Below are 23565 nucleotides of genomic sequence, written 5' to 3'. Positions count from 1 at the left end.
ATATATATATATGTGTGTGTGTGTGTGCATATTTTCCAAATAAATCTAGTAATTCCATTTTGAATGCTTTGTGTTCTGGCATAGATTTTTTTGTAGCTCAATACAAAACACAGACAAATAATAGAAGTCTATTTTCCATGAATGCTGATGTGACTTCTCAGCTAGATGCTGCTGTAACCCCCCTTGTTCTTTGCACAATAAGGGACTGAGCAGAAGAAGAAAAGCCAGTTTATGAAGCCAGGTTCTTAGGAGAGTAAGTTAGCGCGCTACAATGAGCTAAGAGCTGCGCACTGCTGAGGACCTGGCCAAAGGCATTTCCTGCTCGTTTTCCCAATGAGGACATCATTTGCCCAAATGTAATATTCCCACCTCAATCATTAGAGTAGCATTTCTATTTTTGTCTGAAACATATCACAAGACTATACTTGGAAGAAAATGTCTTCACGCTGGCTTTTCTCTGTCTTAGTATTTGTGTACCATTGCATACCCGCTATGGGCAAGCGGTGGATGATAAAGGAGAAAGATGCTTAGACAGATACCAGCCCGGGTAACTGCTACAGGTGGTGATGGACATAGTGACTTCAGATAAGAGTGGTTGTGACGGTGTGCTCCTTCCCCCCGCCACTGGTGCGCTCTCTCCCCCTTCACCTGACCTCCCTGCGAACAACACATACGTGGGGGCTGGATGCTTCCCTCTTACGAGTGAAGTGCATCACTCCTTTCGCAACAGTGGTGGTCTCAGTGCTTGGGATTGCTTTGCAGATTGGAATTTCTTAGCAATGCACATCTTGGCACTCAGACAGCAATGTCCAAGCAGGGTCCTCACACAGGGGAGTGTAGGAGCTGTCCCTGAAAACCAAGAAGCTGGCACAGATGCGAGGCCTGCAGCCTGGACCCTCCACAGCGCCCTGTGTTTTAGCAGGGAACACAGTGGGGCAGATCCAACCTCTCACGGTGGCCATGTGTGTCACGAGTCTTGCAAAGAACTGCTCTCCAGAGGTGTCCAGGGAGGAGGAGAACAGGCTCTTTTCTGGCAGGCACCCTAACCCCAACGCCGACGTGGCAGCAGGGTGCCCCAACAGGCTGTACAGAGGCAGGTTTGAATGGGTTATGAGTGCACGGCGCACAGATTTAGGCTGCCTGGTGCTGGGATGCTTCCAGGGTCTGCTGTGGCCACCAGAGAGAGCACCGGGAAGAGCAGTGCGGGGTCTGGGCAGTCCAGCAAGCTTCCCCGCTGGTGGCCCAACTAGGATGAGCTCAGATAGCTGTAATCCACAGACTAGACAACATGGGTCATGATGCCTTGGACTGGTATTCACCACTTCCCGCTCATCACCAGATGAAGGAAAGAATACAGCAAATACAGAAAGCAGCTTTGTGCTGAAAAACCTGCAAAGCGTCCTTAAACACATTAGGAATTGTGTTGTGAGAGAGAACTGGAATAAAACAAAGATGAACTCCAGTCTTTTCTCTCAATAAGCCCACTTTTCTTACAGAGTCTGCCACTCTATCCATTTCTGTCCACCAGCCAAAAGCAACAGAGAGAACAAAAACCAGAAGATAAATCATAATAAATCAATTACGTGTCCCCCAAACACCCCAATTTATGCTTTTATTCTACTCCAGTAAGGAAACAATGAGACTAAGAAACATATCCTTATTTGTAAAGATTCATTTGCCAAGAGGATGGAGTATTTTCCTTTCATGAAACCATAGTTAGCAAAAGAACTCTATAGAGATTAAATACAGACTGTTTTTTACGATACATTGCTTCCTACTTATTGCAGAATATATAACTTGGTCCAAGAAAGAAACAAGAAATCAGCGACATAAAGCCCCACACAACAATTTTAATTTGACTGTGAAAAAATGAAAAGCTTGTCAATACAACAAGTCCCACAAGTCTGGGTGCACTTAGTGTCAACAGTATATGGGTCCCAGAATGACTGAAAGGGGCTAAAGCTAAAGAGGTGCTGCAAAAAGGGAAAAGGGTCGGGACTGTCTGACTAACCACAAAAAGAGGCTGTACATACATATCTGCTCTTTTATTACAAAAGAAATCTACTGGGTGTTTTGACCACTTGAACACCCCATGGGAAAGTTGGTTATGTTGCAGATCCCCTCTTGCATCATCAAACAGAATTTTAAATAAATAATAGTAATAAATATTTAATAATAAATATTTTTAAAAGGGCAATGACGTTCCTACATATTCACGTCAGCTCTCTTTCTGAGTCTGATTTGAATAATTTGCTATGGCTTCTAACAGTAAAAAAATGAGAGGTTAAAAAAATACAACCTTTTCCACAGAGCTTAAACTGATCGTTAGAGGCACAGACATGTGACCTCTATCATTTTAGCACAAAATCGGTAGATACATAGCAATAAAAAAGACATTTTGATGAGAAGATGCAAGTAATGGATCCATAATCGGTAGTAAAAGTATCAGTGAAGTTCTTCATATATTTAAAGTAATGTGATATGGTTAATGTTTACATGCTCCAAATTTTTTCTTCCAGCACAAAAGCTGTTTGAAAAACTAAAAATGTCACTGTTTTTTCAAAAGCAGCTGCTGAACTGGGGATGCTCTTTCCATTGAAACAGAAGGCTCCTAAATAACCTGAACATTTCTGAAAATCCTAATATATATCCTACTATGCTAAAATGAGATATTCCCTGACTGAGAAATTTTGACTGGGCGCCAGATTCCAATGCGCTTTCTCATAACGAACAGTAATTTACTTCAGGACAAATCTCATTAAATCCTAAACTGAGTCAATTCCCAGCTAAGATAACTTAAAACAACCCTACCTTTTGCTACTGAGTAGTTGCTTTTGAAGCCAAAAACCTTAAAGAAAGAAGTAGTAAAAGATTTCTGTTTACCTTTTCTTAATGTTCACCCTCAAAGGTTATTTTGTGGAGGAGCACAAATGGTATAGATATAAAAGAGCAGCTCATTTTTCTCTTTCACCACTAACCTGTTTCACAGATAGAGCGATGAGAGAAAATGGTCTCTGAAGAGCCCATGCACACGCTGTCCCGGGGCCCAGGCTCCCGCTTGGACCACAGTCAGCTCTAATACGCTATTGCCGATGTGGGTCTGACACAGGGTGCTTCTCCCCAGAGAAACTGGGACACTGGCCAAAACCCAACCGGGGAGTTTTATCAAGCTGTGAAGACATGCGACGTGCCCTCAAGAAACTATAATTTTATAACTGCTTTATGCTGAGTGGTTAGTCCTGAAGCTTTCATCTGAAATGTTTTTGTGGATTTTGGTGATTGTAATAGATTTGCAACAAAGCAAGAACTCAGAAGGGATGGCACCAATGTGATAGGAGGCAACGTACACCAGGACAGGCACGGCTCCTGGTAGGTATTCAGTGAGACTGCAGAAAGGGGAGCAGAATCCATTTTCCAACAACAACTTTTTCAATCTGATGTCTTTGTAAGAGACATCTCTCTCACAGTAAGAATTACCTTGAAATATAGTTTTTCATGTAATCAAGCTGTGCCACTTTTGGAACTCAGCACAAGGGATCTTTTCCACATAGTGCTCAGCAATCAAACCCCAACCTTTCCTTGAAAAGTCAGTGCCCCAGAATTCTTGAAATGAAAATAGACTGACTACAAGCGTTAACACGTCATCAATACAAAATACTGACATGTGAACCATTTCAGTGATTACAAGTATCCCAGGCCTCTCATAAACATAAGCACTTCTATGAAATTATAATATCTGAATTCTACTTTTACACGTCTCTGGAAAACAAAGCCACGTATATGGGATAGGCGAAAAAGGTGGAATAGCATGTTTTGGTATAAATGTCTCTTCAAGCACACTGACAATATATCCATGGAAATCTCCCACTGTATGTCGCTGCATCATTAAAGGCCCCAGTGGCAGTGAGCATTGCTGGAACATGCTGATGTTTCATCTCACTGATCCAACAGGAGAGCGTAACCCACATTGCCCTAAGATAAGTCTTTGTTTTGCTTTAGTGGCTGGTAAAATATTAGTTCTGCTGAAGTTGGTGGGTAGGAGGCTGAAAACAAGGTCTGCAAAGCTACTTGCATATTTTTCCATTACCTGAGTGTTAGCAGGAGACCGCAAAGGACTCAGACAACCCCTGAGGCATCCTAATGTCTTAAGATGCCCAGCATTGTGCCTAATAGACCCCAAGTGACTTTGTTAGAGATGCATAAAATGGTTGCCTTCAGCTTTGCGGATCCCGCTGTGTTCAGCAGTCTCCAGATCGGGGGTGTTGTGAAAGTGCCTTTGCAGATGTCAACCTTTACCTCCTACCGCAGCAGCTCAGGTTTGATGCGATCCCCATTTAACCAGCCCACTGGTGTCAACGGGCCTTGCCTCATGGCCCTGGAGGCAAACCTCTCGGACTCGCTCCCTTATGATGACCTACATTGAAGCAGTTCTCAGAAGACCATTTCAATTTATTTCACACTGTTATTAGCTGGATCCTTCTTCTCATCTCTTTTTAGCATTAGTTGTTTCATAAGCGTTTGGCTTATTTTACTAAATGGGGGCAGAAATCCTACAAAATATTTCTTAGGTGTTGATAAGCTACTGAACTTGAATGAAATTACAGTGGCTGGTGGTGGCTTGGGGAATTCATTTTTTAATACGAATTATATTTGTCCTTAATGAACATGAAATGGAGTACAGGAAAATATATAGAGCGCCTTTTTATCTTTTAATAAGTAAAATTTAGAAAAGTCATCCACATTTACTTTGCCAGGCAAGGATGTACCAAAGTAAATAGGCAAAACCTTATATTCATTTCAGGATACCTTTTTTTTCCCCTCAACAAAATGTGTTGCAGTAGGTACTTTTTTTACACTACATGTTCCATTACATTCGAGTGCTCATACTATCATATATCACTTATTTGCAGAAACTGAACAGACCCTACTCACACGGATGTCAAGTAAGATGATCGCTTGTCTAGGCTGTCCCAGCATTGCAGCTGTGCTCTGATGGAGCCCTTCACCTAAGAGGAATGGAAGTCAACAGAGTACTAACAAAGGATCAAGACCCAAATATGTAGTTTCAAATTTAAAAATTGTTTCTAATAAATTATATCCATGGCTCTGGATATCTGATTCCTGAATAGTCCTAAGGCTAGACTTGTTCTGATTGCAGTTAAAATAGCAGAACAGCTAGTAAAGCAAGAGTCCATGCATCTCCAGGCCTTCTGCCTTAAGCTCATGATCTTAACCCTGAGAGAGATGTCTTCAGAGCATTTCATGATTCACCTCTAATGTGGGTCGCATAACAGACAGCAACATTTGAACTAAAGAGATACCAGTTGTGTTTAGGAGAGTTTGCAGGAGGTGCAGTTTAATGTTGCTTCTTCACTATTATAAGCTAGAAAAACTTCTGAAAGACAAAGAAGGTACAGATTCTTTCCCTCCCATCCATTTTTGTGGATTTATGTATCAGAACAAAATGAAGCTTTAAACAAATATACGTGCAAGTATGTAAAGAGGGCCTTCAGTACTAAAAGGATGTAATAAGAATCCAGGGACTGCCACAAGACTTCCAGCTAGTCTTAGAACAGTTTTCCTGTTAAGAAGCCTTTCATTTAATGGAGTTCTTAACCCAACCTTACTCATTACCCTAATTTTTCTCATTGGAACAAAGATTTGAACTGATGGTCTGGTAAACCACTAGCTTACAGGGGAAATTTTCTTGCTACCTGCTTCTCTTCTCCACTACATATTTAACAAGCAGGGCTCAAAAACCCAGTCTCAAGACAACCTAAAAACCACTACTTCAGACCTTAAAAGAAAGCTAGTCCAAATTCTTATATCAGTTCCAATAGGCCATGAGTTAAACCAAATAGATTGGGTTCACAATACTCCAGCTGGGTAGTCTGCATTTTGGACCAAGACCCCTCACGTGTCAGCGTGGCACAGTCGTAGGGGCGCAACAGAGGCTCTGGATCTTCATGAGCAGCCCGGGTGTGCAACAACACAATTTTGGCCCCAGTGCCTAGGCTTCTTCCTTCCTGCAGAAACTGAAGCGTGGGAAGGCATGTGGAGCTGGGGCATGGCCAAGGCAGGCACTCAGGCTGGGAACCCAGACAGGACTTTGGATATACCAGCTTAGATGTAGACCCTTTCCCCTCTCCCTCATGAGCATGGGTTCTGTAATAGGTGGGCAAAGTGATAAGGAGAATATTGATATAGTAAAAGTACTAATTTTCTCGATCAGTGTTTCGACAAGAAGTTCTCTGCAATCATCACCATTGAGTAAGTATTGCTTCAGTGGTATTCGCTAAATCTGAAGGAAAGCATTACAATTAAATTGATTAAAATTCATACCTAAAATGAATCCATTTTGATTCACAATTCAAACTGACTGCACATTCAGCAAGTGGCTGAATTTAGGCTTTGCTCCAACTGAAATGGATCCTAAATGGCAGCCAGCTTCCTAGCGGCTTAGGTCAGAGCGTTTTGTGCGTATGTGTAGCAGCTGATATGTAAGCATCTAAGAAATGCTCTGGCCCAAAATGCAAGTTCCTAATAGGTTTTTACAGCTGCTGGAGCAAAGATTTTTTTGGAGCACCTTCTTGGATTAAGATTCATAATTCCATCTAAATTGTGCCTTTTTGGATGTTTCCCCAGCCTCCAAATTTGCTAAGCCAATTCAGGTTTAACTCTACATTTTCTAGCTTTTGTTAGTGCCTTTCAAACTCTTATTGTTATTTCAGCGTCACTCATTTTCTGGCTTAATAGTTACTTTATTACTTAATGCAAATCAAAACCATTTGAAAACCAGGGAAGATTCATAAATCTTGGAAAGAAGAGCTACTGGAATATGAGATATTAGCTTACTGCCAAAGGCAAAAAAATCCCAGTCACCAAATAAGTGTACTCCAGCATGCTATGCAAATTGTGTTTCCCTGAACTGACATAGAAAAAGAATAAATTCCTGATCCTAGCCTTTACAACAAGCTCTGAATAGTCATCACAAAAATAAATTTTGTACAGAAAACAGGACACCATGTAAAGGTGTTTAGCTCTATCTGCGAACCCAAAGTAGTGGATTAATAAACCATACAATTACTGAATAAAATAGTAAACTTGGTGTTTATTTGATTGGTTCTGTTCCTCCGATAAGAAAAAAAATTCAGCAGAAAAAAATCTTTCATATTGAAGAGTTGTGTCCTCCCCCACCATGGAAAATTGGAAGTGGTAATTCTATATTAGAGTTAAATACTGTCAATTCTGTTTTTACTACAGTCTTTGGTGGTGTGTGGTCGCAACCACACACAAAGAGATGCAGCCCTCACATCTTCCAAGGCATTAAAAGTTAACAGTGTGGATGAGCGCTTCTATAGACTATGTCAGTGTATTTTAATTTGAGTTTAGAAGTAGCCATTGAGCAAGTTCTTGTTTGTTTTTATAGCACTCGCACTACACAGGATATTTTACATACAAAGAAAATGAGACAGTAAGGATGTGTTCAGAAGTTCTATATGTCATGCGGGGCTTTGAAGCAGAATTCTTGACATGAACTCTAATACTGAGTCCAAAGAGCCTCTTCCTTTCGCTCAGCCTCTCCCACACAATGATTATAGAAATGAAACCTCTGATACAGCAGTCTGCATGCCAACAGACTGTCTTTGAAAAGCTGTGACAGGGAAGAACTGATGTGTGAGATGAAGAAAACACCAGTGAAGAAAATCTGCCACTTTGGATGACTTCTGAATGCTGAAAAATATTTCACAGAGGTGACTCAGTCAGTATTAGATCTGAGAGTGATTCCCTGAGAACTGAAAGGGAAATTGCTCCAGTTACTCAAAAAGCATAAATGCTGTAAAGATGTTATTTACCTGATCTGTTCCCTGCATGAAATCCTGCTCTTATCTGGTTCCTTTAACCACACAAAGAAAACTCAAACTGCTTCAACTATTTTTTTTAACTGAAGTTAGTTTTAACTAAGTGTCAACATAGAAAACAGAGTCAGATTTTCTATATTCTTCTGGATCAAAGACAGGCATTTTATTCCAATTGGTACCTATTATACTCTACTGTAAAGCCTACTAATGAAAATATGATTCCATTGAAACAAATAGTTTTGTTATCAAACCCTTCAGTTAATTTTTTCTTCAATGATGCACTAGACAAGGCTTCAACTCCTTCAGCTCTTGCATTTCCAGTTCATCTGTGGAATTTGGGGGGAGTTTTGCCCAAATAATGACTGCAACACTGGGTAGAAATTGCTGTCATCCAACAGAAGGCAGTCAAGCAACACTACATTGGTTCCCCTTCACAATCAGGAATAGAAGGATTGAAATTTAATGAGTAAAATAACCCCCTGGAAGCACCGTGAAGGACTGAAAGCTAGCAATTCATCAGAGTGCTGGTAAAGCATGCCGGAATAGACTGGACTAGAAAATCTGACATTACAGACACAATCAGAGAAGAAAAAGTCACTTGGAAGACTTGAAAGATAAGCTGTCCATGCATGCTGGGGAATAAAGCTAACAAGAATGACCATAAATGGAAAGAGTCAAAAATATGGTTAGAAAGAAAAATACCTGTTTCTAGTATTAGCTAGGTCAAAAATAATTCTATAATGTTGTGTTCTTGAGTCAAACAGTTGCCTTTGAAAATCCTAAGCATTCTTTTTTAAAAGCATCCTGTGCTGAATGAAAAATGAGAGTGTATAAACAAGTAGCAGTGTCACATTAAACTTCATTAGGCTGTGAACCTCGAGGTGCACAAGCAAGTAGATGCGATGTATCATGTTGGTCATTTACAAGTGAGGAAGTATGGAGAGATGGTTTCTGCTTTCAGGAATGGCATAATACACAATCTTAAACAAATCCTGCAGAGCTTCATTTATAATCCTCCCCTGATTAGTCACTACCCTGTATTTAATAGAAGTACTTTTACTATTCATGTTCTTAATAGCAGTTACTCAAATTTAGTCACTACCCTTGTTTAGCAGCCTCACCTTTAGCATAAGCTTCAGGTTAAAGTAATTACATTTAATAGAAGCTGCCCACTTTTGAAGCTGCCCTTGATTTAGAGCTTCAAGGGGAAGTACTTAAATATAATAGAAGCCAAGGCCTGCAAACAAAGTCTAGAACAAAGATTAGTTCATATACCCCATCTAACACCATCTACTCTATGTGGAGTATGCCAATGAGATAGAATAGTTCCTGGAAAAGGCAATACTTCATATTGAAAGAAATCTTCGTTTGCTGCTGAACAAAAAGACCACTGTTCTATTCCGTCACATTAGCAATCTGCTTCTGTTAGGCAAATAAATAGTCTTTGAAATGATCTTACCATAAAACCTTATATTCCTGTTTATTTTTAAAACCATTATCAGCCTATTTCTTGGGAAAGGAAGGATGGATCTGCAGTATAAGACGCTATACGGGAACCGATAATGTTTCATTGCAAGTCTCAGACACAGATTTCCTGTATGGCAAGAAGGTAAGATTTGTTGCCTCATTTATCTCCATTTGTGAATGTGAGACTTCCTTGAACACCTTGTCCTGCCCATTTGTACCAGCAGGGCAGAAACTGCTTCCTGTGCTGTGTACTCGCCCTACATCCCCTGGTCTAGGGTGCGATAACAACCTCAAAATCACTCCAAGCAGCTTTGTTAAAAATGGTCAAGCAAAACAAGTTATGACAGTCGCCCTCATCAGCAACCAATTCCCCAGCTTGTAGCAGCCCTAACTGCCACATGAGGGTCAAGTGCAAACACCTGTAACAGGCACAGCTAGTCCACATAAATTAACCCTGTTCTGCCTATATCTTGAGGCTCTTCCTGGAAATATTAATCAGTCCAAAGTCCAGATTCTCCACCTATTGTAGTCAAGAGCAAGCGTACAGCTACCCATGCAACTTGTTCTCCAGGGAGGAGAGAAGCAGGATTTACTCCCTCCTTGGGAGTGAACTGCAGGGGCTGAGAGACTTAATTCCTTCATTTGCTCATTGCCCCTCTGGTCAGAAATGTAAATTCACAGCTACTTTCCTACTGTTCCTGCTGGTCAGGGCAATAGTTTTCCAATCTCACTTCAGCCCTCTCAGTGCTTCACTAATGTGTATAGATAAAGACAAATAATTACAATATAATCTTTAACAAGAATAAAGGAATTACATATAGCAATATGTAATTGTATTATAATGTAAGTATATTAAATTATAATGCAAGTAATTATATTATAATCTAAGTACATTATAATGTAACATGCTGTTCTTATGATTACATTAAGGTATATATGCCAGACCCGGTAATGAATATTTACTTTGCATATGAATAAATACTCTGATGCAATATTCAGCTGGTTGATCGACACTGAAATTCTTCCTGTCCTCCTTCCTTAAATAAAAAAATAATAATCCATACAGACTGAATTGTTATCTACATATAAAAAATGCAAGTGCTACATGGAAAGATTTAGGGTAAAAGACTGTAAATGTTCAGTTCAGCAGGGCTTTTCTATTGACCTCAGCATGGCCATGAGTCTACCCAGAGTCTTCCAGGCAATATATCAGTCATAGAAGACTCTTACCAGAGGAGATCGGGGTCAGACCACTGTTCAAGGAATACAGGAGGTACAAAGTATTTTTGCTTGTAATCCAGTGTTACCCACTTGGCAGCCAGTAGAGCACATCTCATCTGCGGTATGATTGCCGTTGGCCCTTTGCCTTTTCTGTACACAGTGGCTGTGCCTGAGACTGCTTCAGGACGAGCAAATGCCATGAGCTCTCGAGCAAATGTGAAACAAATAAGGCATTGCTTTCTGCTTAAACCTAAGTGTTTCATATTGCTGAACTTTAGAAAGCGTAACAGCCCAGGCTGTTAGGAAAATGCACTGTTTTTCCAGAAATGCAACGTCACTGACTGACTCAGTTCTGTAATGTACAGACCAGTCATATGCTCTCCATTCGCCCTGCTGCTGCACCGTGGTCAGTGCAACTGTGAGCAGGTTTTGCAGCAATGAAATAATATACATGATCTTTCCAATGAGTTCCTGAATGTCCTTAAAGTTAGCAGTTCTAGAAGTCTTCTTTCCAGTGAAATTACAGAAGTGAAAATATTGTTTGCCTTAGATTGGCCTCAGGGAATTTCAGTCCCCAAAAATGAGCTTTACAATATCTGAAGGAAATTGTCAGTGCAAATAGCTTTCAGCACCAAGCAAGAGACAACTGTCAATGGAGCTACTAAATTTCACAGCCATTCTTACTGATGAGTTCTTGAAGTATTAAAAACATTGATTTAAATGTGGGAGCAGTGGACAGGAATCTATTAGAAGCAGGAAATATGGCATGACTATGAAAATCAATGCAGTTGGCAAACAGAGGGACAAAAATATGAAAAAAGGCAATCACCTTTAAAGACGCAATGAAGACTGAACTACTGTGATACAGAGCACCCAAGCAGAAGGGCATAATAGGGCAACTTCGCTGTAAAAATGAAGAAGAAAACAGGCACTACTTAATTTCTGTAGGGAGCAACACAATAAATAAAATTGTCTGATGAGATTTGTTTAATGGATAGGTTAGCCCATTTGTTTTAAGCTAAGGAGCTACTCCATCTTGTCAGTGTTAAAAGACGCTTTTAGACATTTTTAGGAGTGAGTATAGACAGGGTATGTTGCTGATTCTGCAGTTTTCCTCTATTCATTCCTGAAGTGAATTCAACTCAATTAGAAAATGCCACTACTTTTCTATTTGGAAGAAAGACTGGTTTAATCTAAGAACTATTTTAACTGCCCTGCCTTTGAAAGCTGGATATGAGAAGTCGTATTTTACTTACCTGCTCCGCAAGTAAACATTACTATTTTTGCCTGCCATGATTGTCATTGTCATGACAACAGAGGAAATTAAGAGTCAAGTGCTGTGCTGCCCACCAAGCCGAGCGGTGCCGTAACTCCACAAGTAGCTCCATTTGAAATCACAGGTTCGAATTATTGGACAATGTACGTGAAAATAGAGCTGGACCTAGGCATTTGGAAGGAGGCCAGGGTCCATCAACACATGTGCTTTAGTGGAGAAAATTGTGTCGTAAGGAACAATTTTATGCCAGGTTCTTAGGTCAACTACGAAATTCCTTTTTACCTCTCGGGCCAGGATTTTACCTGACTATGGAGACTCAAGCCCCCATATCAAGGCCTCTCAGTGCCTGCTCTTTTACAGAGGACTGTTGTCCAGTCCCTACCTGAAGAGTACATAGTCCATGAGCACAGTTCTGCCTGCTGATGGTGCTGAAAGAAAATGGTCCCTCATCATTCCACCTAGCAAAATAAATCACAAAATGTGTCCTAACAAGATCTGGTTTAAACTTCAATCTATTCTGTCATGTCTTCCAGATAGATACTTCCTTTTTCTTTACAAAACAATAAATGTTTTATGCCATAGTTTAAAATCACCATAAAATACCTTATAAAAATAAAGATGGTCTCAAGTCATAACATTTGGAGCCTGTTCATTAGTACTGTGAAGTATAACAGTGTTAGAGATTAAGATTACAGTTTCCTGTAAAAACAGAATTTTACACATCAAGTGTGCATGCACTATATTATATTCAAAACACAAAAATAAAAGAGAGCTTAAAGTGGGAGTTGTATTGCATTTCCAGATAATGCTTCGCACTATGCTCCACTAAGAAATAAAAAGACAGATTTTATATATATAAAGTATATTACATTTAATTACTCTTCCACGTTTCAGCTAACCGGTCCTGCATAGGATCTCATATCGTGACCACACACCAAATCCTTTTTCTCATGATCCCTTTTCTCCTGAGAAATAACAGAAAGCCACAGCACATGAACTTCTGTTGCTTAAAAATAACCTTTTCCTTCATCGCCTTTGTCTCCTGCCTTCCTCTTTTCCCTACAGCTTGAGAGGGATCAAATTTTGACATTTGACTTGCATGTTCTCCTTGGGGGAGAGCACAGAAGCCAAGAACTGAATGTAGCATAGTTAATATTAGACACAGCCGCACAAGCTCCTCTATTCTGAATGGCAAAAAATGTGACAATAACTGTGTGTGATGTACCTAGCACAGTTCTTTTTACAACATCATTATTTGGCTGAATTTTGGCCAGCAGTGCTAGGCTTTCATTTTACCATGCCAAAAGTAATGTTGGGCTGCAAATGCCATATTTAAGCACTATAACATATTGGACTAACATCCGAGTCCTCTAAGATCTGGGTATTTAATCATAGCTATCATTCTGCTATTTCTGATTCTGCTTGGAGTGCTGCAGGCAGAGAAAGTGCGGGATGGGGCCCTAATATGTAATATTTATTAACATAAAAATCCAAAATGAAATTAAAGTTGTGTTTAATGAGTAAAATGAGACTCTGATAGCAAGTGTCATAAAAGTGTCTACTTTTAGAAGTTACTGACTCTCAGTGATGTTTTCTATATTATATACTATTACTCTGGCCTGGATTGCAATTTGGACTATGTACCCACCAAACCATCCATGCAGAAGCCTGACTTGCTGCTTATTTATTCCCTACTTACTCTCATAATAGTATGAGTTCTTCAAACTCTCATCCTTCTTCTAAAGCACCAGCCAGAAGGATCGGGTCTGTGTGAAATGTCTTTAAATTTGGGGGTTTGCCAAAAAAACGTTATTCCCATATTGGGCAAACAGGAGAGCAGAGAAAGTATTGCTTCTCAAGTGGAGCACTTAGTACAGCTTTAGAACTGAAATATGCTTTTATCATTAAAACACCTGGGAATGGGATAGATTCTCAACTGATGTAAATCAGCATATTTCCCTGTTTTCTTCAGGAGCTGACAACCTGTCCCTGCCATATATGTCAGGATAAATACAGTTGCAGGGGATATTAAGTAAAAATAAGGTTCAGAGTTCACCACTGAGTCTTTCCCACAGCTCAGCTGAGAGTGCCAGTTAACTTAACTGGAAGTCTACCTACTCACTTGTGTATGAAAGTACCAGATTCGAATTTAATCCATTCAACCCATCCCTGATAATTACTGGCTAGGGATTTAGTAGGACATTTCTCATTATGCCAATCCAGAATTTCAGTACGCTGTATCTCTAGTGATTATATGTCTTTTTTTCCCACCCTCCTTTATCTCTATCTCTCTCTAGTATTTCTTCTGTCTAAAGCCTTCAAATTGTATTAGCAGGCTGCTATATTTATTAGGCATCCTCGATACATTAAAACATTGTTCCCTGTGAAATGTGCTGTTAAGTATTACCTTGGTTAGTAATTTAATTTAATAGAATAGTGACAACACATTGACATTGTTCAGATTTGTGACCTAATGATTTATGAGACAAGTTACATTTGCAGACACATTGATTTTGGTAACTGTGCAATGAACAAAAGTGAAGAACAATTTGCACATTTTTTTAACATCTTTCTTTCCTCCTTTCCCAATATTACTTTATTCATAGAATGGCCTCTTTTAAAGCTCACTGACACTTCGAAAGAGGTTTTAGGTCATGACATTACTTTTTGAATGACTCTTAAAGCCTTCCCACAGTTCAGAAGTTCTGTGCATCCTAACAAGAGCCAATTAATGCGTTCCACGTCGCTGGGCCCTAGAAGTGATATGATAAAATGCACTGACTGTAGTAATCCAATTTAAATGATGGCGATAGCTTTGTGCCTTGACACTTAGATGATATAAGGAGGACAAGCGATACAGCAAGCCCATCATTGCAGAATGATTGCCTGTATCAGCTGGGTAACGTGGGTGGCTACGTGTAACAAGAGTTGGCCATGTTCTTTTGGACTAAAACTACTGGAAGTTTCCACCTGAGTGGAAATCAGGATCCCCCACTGCACATAGAAGAAATACTTGGCTTCATCACTGCATAATTACACCAGCTGCACATAAATCTCATTAGATTAATCAGATAGGGTGAATGGAAAGAAGCCAGGGAACGGTACGGCAGATAGGCCTTAAGATATACGGCTGATGTTAAAATTTGCCCTCATTTTCCCCATCCATACTCAAGGAGCTGTGGGAATGAAGTATGCAAAGTACACAAACATCCTGGCAGGGGAGGGAAAAGGATTCGGATTCAATACACAGACGTTTGCCATCAGAAATACCCTGCTGTGAAAGTGGGGCCAAAAAAAGTTTGAGCGCGCCGCAGCCGGTAACCAGATGCGGAGATGCATGAGGGCGAAGCGTGGAGACGGTGTCTGTGATAACGCTGCGGCCCACACTCGGGCTTTTCTGCAGGTGCGAAGCAGCCGGGGAGCGAAAAATCTCAAATGTAGATAAACCAGGGAACAACTTAACTAACTGTTGCTTAGCAACAGCCGTTATGCAGCTTGTGCACGGCGAATGCCAAGCTGCCCAGGTGGGCAGATGAGGGCTGCGCCCTGAATGGAGCCGCGATGCTCTGCAGCCTGGTGCCACCTATCAGTCTCGCCCAGCAGAAGAAGGAAGAAGCCGTGCGTTGCAGGACCGGCAGACATAACGCGGGAAAGAAACTCCTGTCAATCAAGTGCATCCCACTGAGGCAGGAGACGTCTCGGATACTGTATAACTGAGTGCATCATCTACCATCAGAAACCAGGCAAAGGTAGACTGACTCTTGCATCCTCCAGCCAAATGTTGAACATCTCCTTCCCTCACTCACTTCATACTGGCATCTCCAGTAGAGAAAAAACACGTGCTGGTTAGATAGACCCACAGACAAAAAGGAGAATTCATAGATAACACCATGATAAATCAGACCACTATACTGCAGTATCCTCAGTCTAGTTGGTCTCTTGATCCTTCAGAAGTTATCCCAGTTTAGATCTTTACAATGGACCCAATGTTCCCAAAGGACTAATCGATCCTCTGCCCCTACATCCCTTCCAGCTTTTATCCTTATCATGACACTCCCAAGAGCACTAGTCACCTTCAAGCAAGTCATCTTCATACACTGTTAGCATCCCCTACTTCAGTTTAGGCCATACCGCCTCACATCTTACCCACTTCGCATTTATTTTAAGCTATGCTCTCTTCCTCATTAAATACCTTTTCTATCTTCACTCTGATTTGGATATACTATGCCCATGACAGCATTTCAATATGATTTTGAATACAGCTTTGTCTACTTGGATAGACTGTAAACTCCAGCAGATTACTTGTACCCTTATCTTTGTTCCTTTCTTGTGACATTTGCTCGTTAAATTACATTCTTCTAAAATGAGAACAAAAGCTCTTTTGGGGATGTGTCTTGTTATTTTGTAGATTTGTAGAGCAACAAATAGCTCTATCTTACTTAACACAATACTGTCAAGAGGGTTTCTACTTGGCTCAGTACTGTGTCAACCAAATATACCAAAGTTAGTGCTGCAACAGTCCTAATGAGCAGCAGAATATAATAGGTGACACCCAATAAGTGTTATGCTGTTTCCTGTTATCTGAGCAAGTTTGTTCAGAGCTACATTGACTATCTCTACACAGTGCTGCAGTGCCCTGTGTGGGCATACATAAAACAGTTTAATGTCAAAATGTGAGACATAAAATTAATGATGAAGGAGAGTTAAGAGAAAAAAGAAACTAAGGAGCAATAAGAAAATGGAAGACAATGCCAGGAAAGCCTTTTGAATTCACTACTTTCTTATAGCAAGTTTTCTTGTTAAATTCACAAATGTAACAACAGCAAGGATGAACAAATTGAAATCCTTTTGCTGCAAAAGCATAGGACCTTATCACCAATGCTGCAGAACCATCCCTTTCAGCCTTCCCCAATGTGAACTTGAGACTGGGCTTATAAACTAATATTCTAACATTCTGTTGGCTAAGGAATAACAGTTTATGCAAAATGTACCTTTTCATTGCCTAAAGCAAATTCTTATCCCTCCGTCTGTCATTAAATTAGATTTTAAGACAAAATATTTTTGAGGTTTTTGTGAAGCTGTTGTTGCTTTGAAACATCCGTGGCACTGCGATGCATGCGTCTTTGTGAACAGGATGATTATCTACGTTAAAAGAGATCTGCAGAGGTCACCAGGGTTAAACTGCTATTCAGCTGAGACTGTTTCAACAAAAGAATTTAAATCGACTTTTTGGAATGGAAAATAAATTTGAACAAAAGTAGCTGCTTAATAAGTTTATCAGCTTCTAGCTCTACCAAATGCCACGACCTCTCACTGGTTTGAGCACTGGGAGATGAGGATTCAGTTTGTTGCTCTGCCACAGACTTCCCAAGCGACCTTGAACATTTCACTTAGAGACGGATCTAATTAGGTGCTTAAAAGATAAGTGCTGCAATCCAGAAAACTGAGCGAGTCATCAAGGGTCCCGTAGGGAAGGAGGCATCTACAACAACAACCGAACAGACAGCAGCCAAAAAGTAGTAGTGCTGCAGGCTGTTTTAATGCAATAGTCTAGTGTCTGTGATATTCCCCCAGGGCAGAAGAGGCCAGGATTCAATTTCCTTTCCTACCCTGGGGCTCTTAAACCCTTATCTCCTTGAACTAGCAGGCTATATAGGTTAAGTTGGTTTCATTCTGCCCTGCTAATCAAAATGAAAAACAAAGCAAGATTCACTAGGCCAGAGAGGGGAAAAGGGACAACCAAGAGGAAGCACCATTCTCTAGCCTTTGGCTCTTGGTCTCACCTCTCCAAAACTGGTTTCTTAAGAACTCAGCTACAGAATCACTTTCTTACATGCTCTTTCTCCAGTCCTGAAAATTTTGACATGGGCACAGATTCTACAAATAGCATTGGAGAATCATGAAAAGATGAGAAAAACGAGAAGAAATGAATGTTAAAAATTACTAGCACATAAAAAAAGAGGATATATTTGAAATACATCTCAAAAAGAAAGATTATACAGAAATTCCCATGTTTGCCAGGAGGGAATAAATACATGGATTTTATTCCAAGGGGCATAAGTTCCCATCATATTTATGTAGAAAATATATATATCAAATGTATTTGCAGAGATTCAACCAGATGCTCTCATTCACCATTGTAGTTAAAGGCAAAAAAGCACACAGTGTGGGAACTGCATATCCCTTACAACGAAGTTGTTCTAAGCTACTCACAATTCTTAAATGACTGCTAACTTCCTGGTATTCTGATTATCACAACAGCGGAAGCAATAAGCTAGTCAAACATACGGAAAATTAGGAATCTGAACATTTTCAGTTATGGTTATTTCACTCTGAAATCATTCACTCACTTCAGGAAAATATTCCAATTTTCAGACTTGTCAGTTGTATTGAAAGTCTCCCAATACCCTAGGAAAAAAAACTGTAATTACTACCTAGTTGTAAGACATTACAACTGTGGAACATCACAGCAGTCCTCTCATTTACTTTCATTATTTTTCAGATCACTGGATGGCTGAGAGATGCTGACAAACAATGGAGAAGGTAAATGGTGTGATAAAATATATACATACAGAAACAACAGAGGATTGGAATTAGTTCTGAGAAAGTTACTTTTCTTTTACTATACCTGAATAAAGACCAACTTAATGGGTACTTTATGATTTTCTAAGAAGTTAGCACCACTCTCAATTCTTTGCAAGAGTTTTCCATTACAGTAAAAGAACTCATATTTTTTGCTTTTGAGAATATGGATTTCCTCAGAGCCTCAAAGACACTATCAACTATAGATACTGCATTGCAGATATTCTCTTACAGAAATACAATTGCATCTCATATCACACCTATTTTTTGATTTAGTGTTTGCAGAACTTCTAATTACACTAGTACTGAGCTCACACTAAACTAAATATTTCTTCTTATTATTACTGTTTATTTTGGGGATAGTAATGCCCAAGCTGCCTTCATCAAAAGAGTACCACTGTGGTAGGCACAAATGTACAACAAAAACAGCTGTTACTATGAAAAGACATTATCTTTACACATCTCTGTGCAATGCTTGAATTCCATCCCCATTATCTGCACTGTAATTAAACAAGGCCCAGTGACATTAAATATGACACAGAAGAGTTCAGGAATCTCCCCAATATCAGTCCTGAAATCTTCAGCAGGGTCAGGGAGGGAACCCTCATCTTGGTTTCAGTCCAGTGTTACAGCGACAAACCAATCTTTCCAAAATCTACCAAAACTGGTAAGTAGACTTCTGGCCACCACATATGCCCTTGGAATGTGGTTATCCAATATCACTGTGCATTCCTAAATTGTTGTTTTCTATTTAAAAGAGCTTTATGAAGCACATATTAACTAAGCTTACAATATCTCTCTCCACAGCCAACTGTTCAATCCATCAAGCATACCAGTTGCAACAGCCTAGGCAAGTGTTATATACTAAGGACATGCCAAAAAACTTTTCAAAACATACAATGACTACTTTCAGTTTGAAGAGAAATCTATTTAGTGGACATGATCTATCCAGGCTATCTGGAAATTAATCTTCTTGAAATACCTTAGGAAAAAATATTATTTGAAATCTCCCCTAGCAAAACCCATCATTGGGTTCTTTTTAAATTTTTATATATATATTTTTCTGAAGCAAGCAGCCCAAGCCAGCCAAATCTCAGCTTTCAGTGTGAGATTCATTTTGCAGCCCACTGCCTAAGTCACCATTTCTACAGCACATGTACTTCATATTTTGGATGCACACTGTCATAGATCATTTCCCATGGCAAAAAGCAGAACAGAGATGATCCATACCCGATTACCAGGTTGCATGATGGAAGAGGACCCACAGCACTGTAGGACCATGTATGCAGAGACGTTTATGCAGAGGGGTATCCTGCCACAACTCACCTCCTGAACTGCAGCCTTCTGCTCTCTGACCTCCCTATTTCATGATTTGGCGAGTTGGCAGGACCCTTCCTTGTGCCGCATGGCCTCAAGTAAACTCTCACATGGCGGAAAGCTGAAAAGTTTAAAGATAAATATGTAATCCATGGCATCCTAGCAGGAAATGTTGAAAGCAGTTATGATTTGCCCCAGAAGTGCCAAAACCAAAGTGGTAACCATTTAGCAGAATAACAGATGAGATTCTCAGAAATATACTCAAGAAATCAGAGAATTATTGTTATCTGTCTTTTCTTTCAGAGAAAAATATAGTCTGAGAAGCTAATCTGGAATCATATTCCCAGTAGGTAAGCATCACAAAATTGCCCACTAAAATTACTTTACATAAACTGTAAAACCAATGACTTTTGCAAGATGGCGTTTTGCAAAAAGATGCAAAAAATAATTACAATAATCAAAAACCCACATTTCTCTTAGAAGTATAGTGACAAAGTGAGAGTATAAAAAGGTGCAAACCAGAAATCAATTACTCACCGAATAGCGTAGAATAGAAATGACTAATTTCTGCAGTCAGAGCAAAGTAATTGAAAGACTCTTTGAACCTGGTTATTTCCAGAATCACCTGGGAATGAAGATGACTGTTCCTTACTGCCTAACTACAGGTTGCTCTTAAACTATATGTAAAATTGTAGTATTATATATAAAGTAACTACCATGAAGCCATAACTGGTTCATCTCTGTTCTAGGTGTTACAGTAAAGCTTCATATTACATCAAATAAGCAGAATGGAATTTAACAGCGCACTGTATTTATGATACTACTGTGAACATAGCTTAGTGGTAATTGATCTGACAGCAGGTGTGTGTGTAAAATCTAAATATAGGTTTAATAAATTAGACTAGCTTGCTAATTTTCACTTCAGATGCTCATTTATAACCATAACGTCTCAAACATGCATCACCACATATCTTGAAAAGCCTATTTCTGGGCTGTCAGCTTGTTCCGCAAAAGTATAGCTGCTTGGCATGCATCAGGATGTTTCCATTAGTTATTACTAAAATAAGTACACGGTCATGAAATTAAGACAAATTAATTGTGTCAGCTTTGCAAAGCAAAACAAAGAGTTTTCCTACGGCCTCATTCACAGAGCAGGGGATGCACTGGGAACGTCTGTTCAGCTGGAGAAGCAGCCAAACTGGGGCAAGAAGGGGCGGGTGGCGTGTCGAAAAGCTAACTTTAGCCTAGCGAGTCTAATCACACCACACTTCCTACTCACTCAGTGGGATGAGATGAGTTTCTCCAGAGAAAAATTCAGATCAGGAGCCTAATGGAGCTGTTTTGAACTGCCTAGCTGTCCCCACTGACTAGAGAAGGAGGCTAAAAAGATTAGTTTTACTAGGATAGAGTTACCCCCAAGAGTGCCCTGATGGACTAAGACATATGTCGAGACTCATTAAGAGCTTTATTCTCCTTTATTCCCCGGATATCGGGAAGCTCCAGCATCTCCAGATAATGCAATGTTCCTGTTGGGAAACCTTTAAATTACGAAGCTAATTTAAGACACTTAACGGACTCTGGGCGAGCGGTGGGCTACTGTGGCACCACAGAGACCTGCCGTGCTAACCCTTTTCCCATCTGTTGCACTGCAAACCTACTTGCAGTGCCAGCCACGCAGGGGGAAAGCCGAGGGCCCAGGCTGCACGCCAGGTGCACAAGCAGCGACTTCCCCAAACCTCTGGGACGACTCGCCTCTGCGCCATGGTGCCAGTGCAGCACTGTGGCACAAAGACAGCCTGGCGTCCTTGGACCCGGACAGAATGGGCACCGTTGGTCTTCCAGGCACGTATTTTTCGGCAAATGCCAGTAAGTGAACAAACCCAGCTGGCTTTCTAGTCTGAGTTTGGTTCTATTCACAGAAATAGGTAGGAACTTCATTTTTGTCTGGGTAAAGGTAAGAAAATGACCCTCAAAACTGGATTTAAGTCATACAAAGACTATGATAACTACAGCTGAATGAAGCTGAAATCAGACATTAGCATCTAGGACTACAGCAGAGAGCGAGGAGGGGAGCTGTGCTGAAGGAAGCTCTGAGAAATCGCTAGCGGCAGACCTGCCCGCTAGCTCTCGCTCAGGGGTGGCCTCGCTCCCCGGCATGGCTGGCCAAGCACACGCTTGGCAAACTGCAGCAATAGCACAAATGGTGGTAGAAAAGCAGCTCAGTGGGCCTGGCTCTAATTTCCTGTAACTGAGGACATTCAGAGAGGACTGCAGACACGAGCGGCATTCCAGTAGCTACAGTCAACTCCAAATCTTTGGTGTAAAACTCCCCTTAGAAAATGTTGCTCAATACAGGACTTCAGAAAGGTTAAGCAGGAAAACTGATGACAGAGGAAATACATCAAACACATTTTGGAAGAACTTACTATCTATCCCAAGAAAAACTATAAATATCTTCCACTGCAATGAACATTTGCAATTGAAAAAGTGGAAAATCCCATTTCTAAACTCTTTTTTCTGAATTTTCAGGATTACTCACGAAAAGCATCTAATATCTGATGAGACAGAGTACATCCTTAACTAGAAAGATAACTGATGACATTGAACTGATGCTGACAGTTTTATCTAAAATTCTAGAGACAAAAAATTCCTCCACACTTTCACTGAAATAATGCATTTGCTTTTGTACCATCTGCCAACAACAAATGGAGATAATACCACCTGTTCCATATGCCTTTCAGTCATGAATTTCAAGCTGTTGGCTGGATTCTTGGTATTTGGGGGCAAACTCTTAAAAGTTTTTAAGATTTTTGCTACAAAAGAATATCAAGTATTGCCATATTTAGGCTCCTCAATCTCATTCTTCTCCGCCTCCACCTAAGAAGGTAGCTTGAAACATCTACCCTCCTTGACACAAACAAAATATCCTAAATATATTTGATATAAAATATATTTAACAAACTTGGTTAACAATATATGTCAAACCCCAGCTACTGATCAATGGTTTATGTTACAATTTGTTCAAAGATTCGGGAGAGATTCCTAAAACAGGCGGGTTGAAGAAGAGTGCCCATTCCTACCCCACGGCAAGTGCCTTGAGTGCTGTTAGAGTGACACCAAAGGAGCTCAGGAAGCCTGTTAGGCTCCTGTGTTATCAGTGCTGTTTACTGAGAGATGTATTACAAAGTGCTGTAATGTGCTCTCTGCCACCCAGGGAACACAGGACTTCCGAACCAGAGTCACTGTTGTGTTGCAATTGGTAATTCTGTGTTTTTCAGGGATAATATAACCTTGTGGTATTGCTAAGGAACAAAGAATTGTATACGCTGTTATTCTTCCTTTTGTTTTGCTCTCACTCTTTTACTGTTGTGCCAAAAGGGTACTGTACTTTGATGCCAGTTCTTCAGATGCCAGGGAGGATGGCATTTCATAAAGGACACTCAATCAGTCAACAGGCAACTTCTGCAGTTTTTAAATTATTCTTCTTTGTCCCAGTTCATATGCTGCTTCTTTGGTTCTTTGATACAGCTGAAGAATTACCAGCTTATACAGTATGGATTGCAAAACACAAGTGCAAATTAGAAATCACAGAATAGGGTCTACATAACACAGCAGGCTGGTCTAAAAGCTTTTCATCCAGTGGTCTTGATTCAAACGCAAGCTCCGAATGACCAGTCAATAACATGGTAGGTGTCTCATCCTACCTTGGGTCTGACACTTCAGGGAGCACCGCAAGGGATTCTTTGAACAAACAGTTCAGGTGAGTTCAGGAACTTCACATGGGATTATTACAACCCCATATCAGAGAGAGATTCAGGTAAATATCAGCCCTTCTTTTCA

The sequence above is a fragment of the Apteryx mantelli genome, chromosome 6, assembly GCF_036417845.1.
Source record: "Apteryx mantelli isolate bAptMan1 chromosome 6, bAptMan1.hap1, whole genome shotgun sequence".
Classification (NCBI taxonomy): Eukaryota; Metazoa; Chordata; class Aves; order Apterygiformes; family Apterygidae; genus Apteryx; species Apteryx mantelli.
The sequence above is the reverse complement of the archived record's forward strand: the minus strand, read 5'-3'. Positions refer to the sequence as shown.